At 46.9% G+C, this 7,491-nt stretch overlaps 1 long non-coding RNA gene across 2 annotated transcripts; it reads right to left on the bottom strand.

Moving 5' to 3' along the window:
* Positions 1 to 353: 353 nt before the first annotated feature.
* On the bottom strand, positions 354 to 7,454 carry LOC116762905. Of its 2 annotated transcripts, none has more exons than XR_004352362.1 (3): positions 6,974 to 7,454; positions 3,922 to 4,171; positions 354 to 1,527 (listed from the first exon to the last, which is right to left on the bottom strand). It is a non-coding gene; the product is annotated as an uncharacterized LOC116762905 (long non-coding RNA). The 2 variants fall into 2 exon arrangements; XR_004352363.1 differs by lacking the exon at positions 354 to 1,527 and adding an exon at positions 1,545 to 2,371.
* Positions 7,455 to 7,491: the final 37 nt, after the last annotated feature.

Raw genomic sequence — 7,491 nt, 5'->3', positions numbered from 1 at the left:
TGCCAAGGATTAAAGGGCTTCCTGGGACACAGGACTCCCAGTTCTAAAATGAGGGAAATCCTGGGCAAATTGGGACAAGATAGTAACACTCATGACAGATGCTTTATACTGAGTGAAGGGACCAAACTGTCCCCCTTTTTTTTTTTGGCAGTACGCGGGCCTCTCACTGCGGTGGCCTCTCCCGTTGCGGAGCACAGGCTCCGGACGCGCAGGCTCAGTGGCCAAGGCTCACAGGACCAGCCGCTCCGCGGTGTGTGGGATCTTCCCGGACCGGGGCACAAACCCACGTCCCCTGCATCAGCAGGCGGACTCTCAACCATTGCGCCACCAGGGAAGCCCTGTCCCCTCTTTTTTATGTGATAACTAAACATTTTAGAAATAAGAAATTTCATAAAATTAAAAAGAACAGAAAGTGACGGATACAAACTAAAACCATATATTTTTTTAGGAAACAGGTAAAGAGGGCTAAGGGGTTATTATCTTGACTCAGTGAAACTTTACACTTAACAACCAGAAGGGAGCACGGTCTGTTTCAAGGTAGTTCTGCCTCTGCCACACAGCAGACATTTTACCTCTGCAGCCCTGTCATAGCCAGATATGTAATTCTGGAGATCAGAATCAACACTTACACCGACTCTGAAGTCCTAGAGTTACTGTTACTCAAGGAAAAAAAACACACACATACCTTTATACCAAAAGGAAACTTCATACATGGCTTGAATAAAATAACCGCAAAGCAGAGAGCTTCCTGCCCCATTTGCTTGGTTGTTATGACTGCAATGGACATAGTGAGATTTTAAAAGCAAAAGTTCACCCTAAATTGTACGTTTTTTTGTTATATTCAATATCTTGCAATAACCTATAATGAAAACTAATCTGAAAATGTGTAATATATATAACTGAATCACTTAGCTATACACATGAAACCAACACAACACTGTAAATGACCATACTTCAAAAAATTATACACATTTTTAGAAGCACTGCAGTGAGGAAAGACGTCCACATACCATACTGTCTTACATATCAATTATCTATCTCTCTAACCAACCACTGCACTTGCCCTTGGGCTGCCTTACAAAACCTTGACAAGCAGGAGAGGAGACTGCTATTTAAAAGTCACAAAGTTTTCTATGTTTAGAGACAGAGATCTCACATCACCTTGAAGACAAACTGTGCCTTTGATAGGACCCTTTAATTACAAGAGAGGTAAAGTAAGGACTCCCTTGTATTTTGAAGCAGAATGGGGAGAAACTGATGTCATTATAAAGCCAAATATAAATGTTTTTAGATTGAGACATTGCTCTAGTCTGTGCAGTATGCAAGTTGTGTGTTGGTGAATCAGGGCGAGCATTGCCTCAGACTTTCCTGCCCTCTTTCAGGGGTTACTGGATGTATGAGAGGTGAAAGAGAAACACGCCCTAACTTCCTGTGAACGGAATACACCTCGTGCTGCCGTGGCTTGATCCTCCTTGCAGCAGTCGCTCCTGTGCTAGTGGCTGTCTGTGCAGATCTGGAGTTGAAGCTCTGCATAGAAAGGACACACAGGTGTGACAGAGACGGTAAAAAGTGCAGGCCAACTAGCGCTGGAAAGGCGCCAGTCTTTGAACGGCAATACGCAGCTCTGAGTGAAACTGTCCTGTCTGGGTGGAGGCGGGTGGTCTCCTGCAGACCAAGAGATGGTCAGTGAGAAAACACAAACGCCCCGTCGTGTGTAAGAAAGAAGACGATCCTGATCCACTGCCTAGCCTGAGCAGCATTTATGTATAACGGTCTTTCTGTAATTCACAGGGTTTTAGTGATGAGTGACAAATCAAAATAATGATAAGTATTAACAAATTGCCCAACAGAGTGCTGAACAGTGACACCACTGTGTCATATGAAATGGACTTCCCCTCTCACAACAAGTGAAATTTCTCTTGGGACATTCCATCCTCTGAGGAAACCCCCTTCTCCATCCAGCCCCCTACCCAGACACTTTTTAATGTCTTCAGATCTAGTTCAATTTCTCTTTCACATAAAAGGGGGAAACAAACCAACAAAACTAACCAACATGAAGCTCTTCAGGAGGAAAGAACTCTAAAGTAACATTCTGCAGGTGCGGACCAGTCTCTCTAAGGGCAGCTGCCCCTGCCCAGCTGTTTCTCAGAGCTGGGGCTTCTCTTGCCATGTTCTCTCGTGTCTTCACTTCAGGGCTGCCCCCAACCACCAAAGGCATTTGAAGAAGCAGAAGTACGCCTCCCAGAGGGCAGCTGGGCATGCAGGTGTGGTAAATGCAGACGAATCCTCTGGCCAGGGACACTCAGGGGCTATCCCACTCTCCACTAGATTGCAGGCCATGCAGTCACTTTGAATAGGGTTTTAGGAAGATCTGGAGACCGTGAAAACAGTCTGAATCACTTACACACATGAAACCAGCTAACATCACCTATTTGAGGGGTTATCAAGTGAGAGAAAGAGAGAAAGAGACACACAGAGAAAGAAATCTCGTCCCTAAAATGTCTCATCCCTATGGGCCCACTGCACAAACAACACTGGCAGGGGCTGCATTTGCTCTCCAAGGGCTGCAGACGTTTCTGACCATCATCAGGGAAGTACTGGGTGTGTCTCCTTGCACCCAGATGAGCTAGAATAAAAAGTAAGGCCCAGGTTGTATCTCATGCCAGCCTTGTCACACACAGATGGAAAGGACAATTATTCCCTGAATCTAAAATACATCAGTTGTTCAGATTTTGTCAGCTGTTTTGGGCTGGGATCACCAACCATGAAAGGCTTCTGTTTTTTTCACCATGAAGAGTTTTAAAGGACCTGTTTGTTGTCTAAGGTAGACCTTCCTTAGTAGAGAGAGGGGAGTGCAGAGGTGGAGTCAAACCATTCCAGATAAGAAGAAGAACCACAGCCAACCTGCAAGATGATGTTCATAAACCAGGAATGCTTTCCTACCAAAGCTCAAAGAGCATCACCATGTCAAGGGCAGAATTCCAGAAAGTGCTGGGCTCTGCCAACCACAGCTGTGGCTGCAAGTCAAGAGGAAGGGCACAGCAACACATGCAAGCACCGTGTTCAATCTCCCTCTCTCTCTCTCTCTCTCTCTCTCTCTCTCTCTCTCTCTCTCTCTCTCTCTCTCTCTCTCTCTCTCTGTCTTTCTGTCTCTCTCTCACCAGTATATATATACTGCATCAGTTTCAAAAACAAAGCACAGTAGGACTTTGGTCACTCCTAGATCACAGCCATCCCACATGGAAATTGCATTGCCCTAGAAAAGGCAGGCTAAGTATATACAGCATTGACAGAGTATCTGGCATGTAAAGGGATGAATTATTTGTGAACCTTACATCTGGATAAATGCAACAATCTCCCAGTTGTGTTTTCTCTCCTTAATCAATAAACATCTGAAAGTTTCCCCACATAGTAGGGGCTATTTCAGGTGCTGGATACTAAGATTGATGACAACTTGTCCCTGCCCTCATGAAGCTTACAATTTTGGAAACTAGGTATACTGACAACACACAGGCATACGTGCTACAACCTGTAGGCTGACAGCAGTGTCACCTTCCTCCAGTCTTTAGGGACCCAGGCTCTGTCTTATTCCCCCTTTGCCTGATACTCTGCCTTACAACCTGCCTCACAGCTCCATTCCTCCACAACTGGGCAGGCCTTGCCTCTGCCAACCCAGCTGGGAGCTCTACATGTCAACGTAGTTGATTGACGCCCAGCTACATGCCTGCCGGCGTCTCTCCACTTCCTCCTCGCAGACTCTCCACCATGTCTCTCCGCCCTGCTTACCTACCTGGGTATTCATTCCTCCTCCCAGACTCTCCACCACGTCTCTCCACTTACCTCCTCCCAGACTCTCCACCACATCTCTCCACTTACCTCCCCCCAGACTCTCCACCACGTCTCTCCGCCCTGCTTACCTACCTGGGTATTCATTCCTCCTGCTGTTTTCCCCTGACGCCACACTCTCCAGTTGTCAGTGCTCTGAGATCCGCGGTCCCCAAACCTCTTAAGTGGAAGAAGGAAACCAAGTTCATGTTCAGGAGACTGCTTGGAGGCTGGAAATCAGTGGCCTTTCAAACGCTGAGGTCACTGAAGGGGCCATCCTTGTGCTCACACTGCTCGGCATGGCCCCAAGCACTCAACTGGTTACCCACTCTCTTTCTGGACAGTTCTGGAGAAGCAGAGAAAAATGTTTTGTGCTTTTGCTTCAGTAGTTATAGACTCTTTTTTTTTTTTTTTTTTTACTTATTTCCACAATTCATTAGGTTCTAGCTCTTTTTTTAAACTTTCAGTCATGTTTTGGCTAGATTAGCTCTTCACCTTAACCTCTTGTTCTTAATTTGTTCTAATTTGGCCGTGTGGCCTGAGGATTCTGCAGAGGGCTAACATCACCTATTAGTGTACATTTAAGTGGTTACCAAGTGAGAGAAAGAGAGAGGGAAAGAGGCACACAGAGAAAGAAATCTCGTCCCTAAAAGATCTCACCCCTATGCGCCCACTGCACAAACAACACTGGCAGGGGCTGCATTTGCTCTCCAAGGGCTGCAGACGTTTCTGACCATCATGACAGAGGGGTGCCACTGGCATCCAGTAGTAGAGGCCAGGGATACTGCTAAACATCGTACAACGCACAGGACAGCCCCACAATAAAAAAAAAAAAAAAAGATCTAGCCCCAAATGTCAGCAGTGCTGAGGCTGAGACACTCCAGATTACAGTATGTTCAAAAGGCCAAGGAAGATTACTTAACTACTTCCCACTTGGGCCAAGGTTTATCTCAATTCTCTGAATTACCAGCAACACCCGTAATGACCTGGCTGTGGCTCTAATGGCTGAACTTCTGCTTGTGGGCTTTTACACACTCCCACCTTAAAGTTCAAAGCTATTTCTCACTAAACACACCACTAACTGGTTATCCTTAACCACATGCGTATGGTCCCTGCTGGCCCACGTGACTGGTAACCATTCCAGACTGTGCACACATGAAAGCTTTATTTGTTTGGGAGTTGCTGCCAAAATGTGTGGTGTTGGCTGTGCTGAGACACCGGAAAGCAGCAGGAAGAAAAGTAGAAGTAAAAATCTTACATGGAGTGAAATTCCACTAGGCTTAAGATGCCTTAACAATTTTACGAATAAGAATGCAAGTGAATAGATTCTACTCTAAATAGATTCTAAATAGATTCTACTCCAGCTTCGTCTAGGAGTCTTCTTCCCTCCCTTCTTTCCATTATCAGCAGCTATAAAGAATAAAAGAGGAAGACAGGAAGGAGCTTGGAAATGAGTATGTCACCTGTTCAGCATGAGAGCTGAACCTGAAAATCTCTGAGGTGGTGCTATGAAAATTAAAAGAGAAAACCAGGACATGTCAAAATGGACCAGACTTTCTCTTTTCCTTTTCTTTAGTCGTGGAATTGCAACACACGACAATGACAATTTTGGGGTTATTATGCAGAGAGTTGGGGTTAGCTTCAAGGATAAGGTGGACGGGAGTGCAGGGAGACAGAGTCCCTTGTGGGAAACTTTCCCGACACACCCATGCACGCACAGACACACGTGCACACACATGCACAAAGACACAGACACACACACAAATACAGACACACAAACGCACACACCATAGCTGGTTCTGAGCTTAGGAGAGCTTGTTAAGCAGATGGTCTGAGCTAGAAAAATAAGTTTATAAGAAATGAATAAGAGAAAGAAAATGTTCCAAACGGATGGCAGAAGAAAAACTGGGTGTGGCTCTGTCATTTATGGGCAAGCACTAACTCAAGAATTGTTCATGTTTTCGAAAGTTCATCTGAACTGGAAGCAACGACAGCACAAGCAGAGGAGGGAAATAAAAGTCGTTCACTGATTGCTGGCTAGGACCTTTGAAAATTCACAGTCCAATGCTCTATTTTAAGGAGGAAAAAAATGGTTCAGAAAAGCTGATCATCTTGCCCAATAGCACTCTGAGATTTAGGGACACAGGCTGGTCTTGGGATTCCCCAGGCAGCCCACTAACCATGCTGTGCTGTCTATAAGCAGGAAGGCAGTACAAGTAATGACGGTGAGGGGCAGAGGAGGTGGCCTGTCCAGGTGACTGGGAGGGGGAGGGAAAAGAGGAAGTGAATGTGGTGGGGAAGGAACACCCCAGAAGCAAGGGATAGGAAGGGTCCTATCCTACCCACGGAGGACAATTTGGGTGCACACCAAGGGGGGCTTCCTACACGTGGGGCTCTGGTACCTGTTAAGGTCCAGAAGACATCAACAAGGAGGGAAATGACTAAGATGGAGTCTGCAAGTTCTTTTCAAAATGTCAGCCTTCCTTAGAGCCTCACTACTGTTTCCTCAGTCTTCTGGAATCTGTGAACTTATTCCACAAATATTTACTGAACACCTATTTTGTGCCAGGCCCTGTCCCTGGCCATGCGGCTGCAGCAGTGAATAAGACAGACAAGGTCCTTTTCCTCTGCAGGATGCTTTCCAGTGAGATAGATAGCAAATAAATACGAGAATGTCCACTCATCTTAACTACTACGAAGAAAACAATACAGGGTAATATGATGGTGACTGGAGAATCTCCTTTAGATCGGGTGGTCAGGAAAAGTCTCTTTGAGGAGGTGACATCTGGGCTGGGAGCTTGAAAGGAAGAGCCAGCTAGGGACTGAGACGGCTGGGTAGAGAGCACAGCCCACACAAAGGCTCAAGGCCATGGTCAAGTGATCAAGCGCCAAGGGTGGCACGTTCAAGGGACACACAGAAAGTCTGTGTGGCTGCGACTCGGGAAAGGAGGAGCAGATGAAATGAGGTCATCGGAGGTGAGCCCGGCCGTATCAGAATGAGGCATCCGTTCATTTAACAAATAATTATCAAGCACCCACGATGTGCAGGGCATTGCCGAGGGTATAAAAAGGAAACGGCTAAACGCCTAGTTCAAGGATTCTGTCCGCAGGGAAGAAGTCAGTTTAGTAAGGGTGTCAGAATACTTACACAATTCTGCTACAGGTTAGAAAGTGTTCCACTCCAGGCAGAACCACAACGCAGACATTACCGTGTTGCTTAGCAAGGAAAGGGGCTTTCCGGAAGCAATTGTATCAACATACCCATACAACTACTAGAGCCAGTTTACAATCTGAAGGGCACACACTGGCCGTCCAAAGTCACGCTATGACGTCTGACATCCGGACATCTGCTCTGCCAGGGTCGGGAGGTTAGGTCATCCCAGAGATGAGTCACCGAGCCCACCTTCTCCACCGGGTGAGCCTTCTCGCTCTTCGTGGGTGCGGCAGGGCCGTAGGAATCCCCCCACCCGGCCTAAATCGGTAGCACTCAGAAAACCCAGGCAGGGGAGCCTGTAAGACCAAGGCTTCGATTAGCACCTGATTCACCCAGGCAGTCAAGGCAGGGCGGCGACTGCCGGTAACAGGCCCCCCAGTGGCCCCGGGGAAAGGCCTGCCGGAGTTTTGGTGACCCTGACCCCCGGGGAGCGACCCGTGACACGCCTCACT

The sequence above is a fragment of the Phocoena sinus genome, chromosome 11, assembly GCF_008692025.1.
Source record: "Phocoena sinus isolate mPhoSin1 chromosome 11, mPhoSin1.pri, whole genome shotgun sequence".
In the NCBI taxonomy this organism is placed as follows: Eukaryota; Metazoa; Chordata; class Mammalia; order Artiodactyla; family Phocoenidae; genus Phocoena; species Phocoena sinus.
This window is presented reverse-complemented; position numbering and strand designations above follow the sequence as displayed.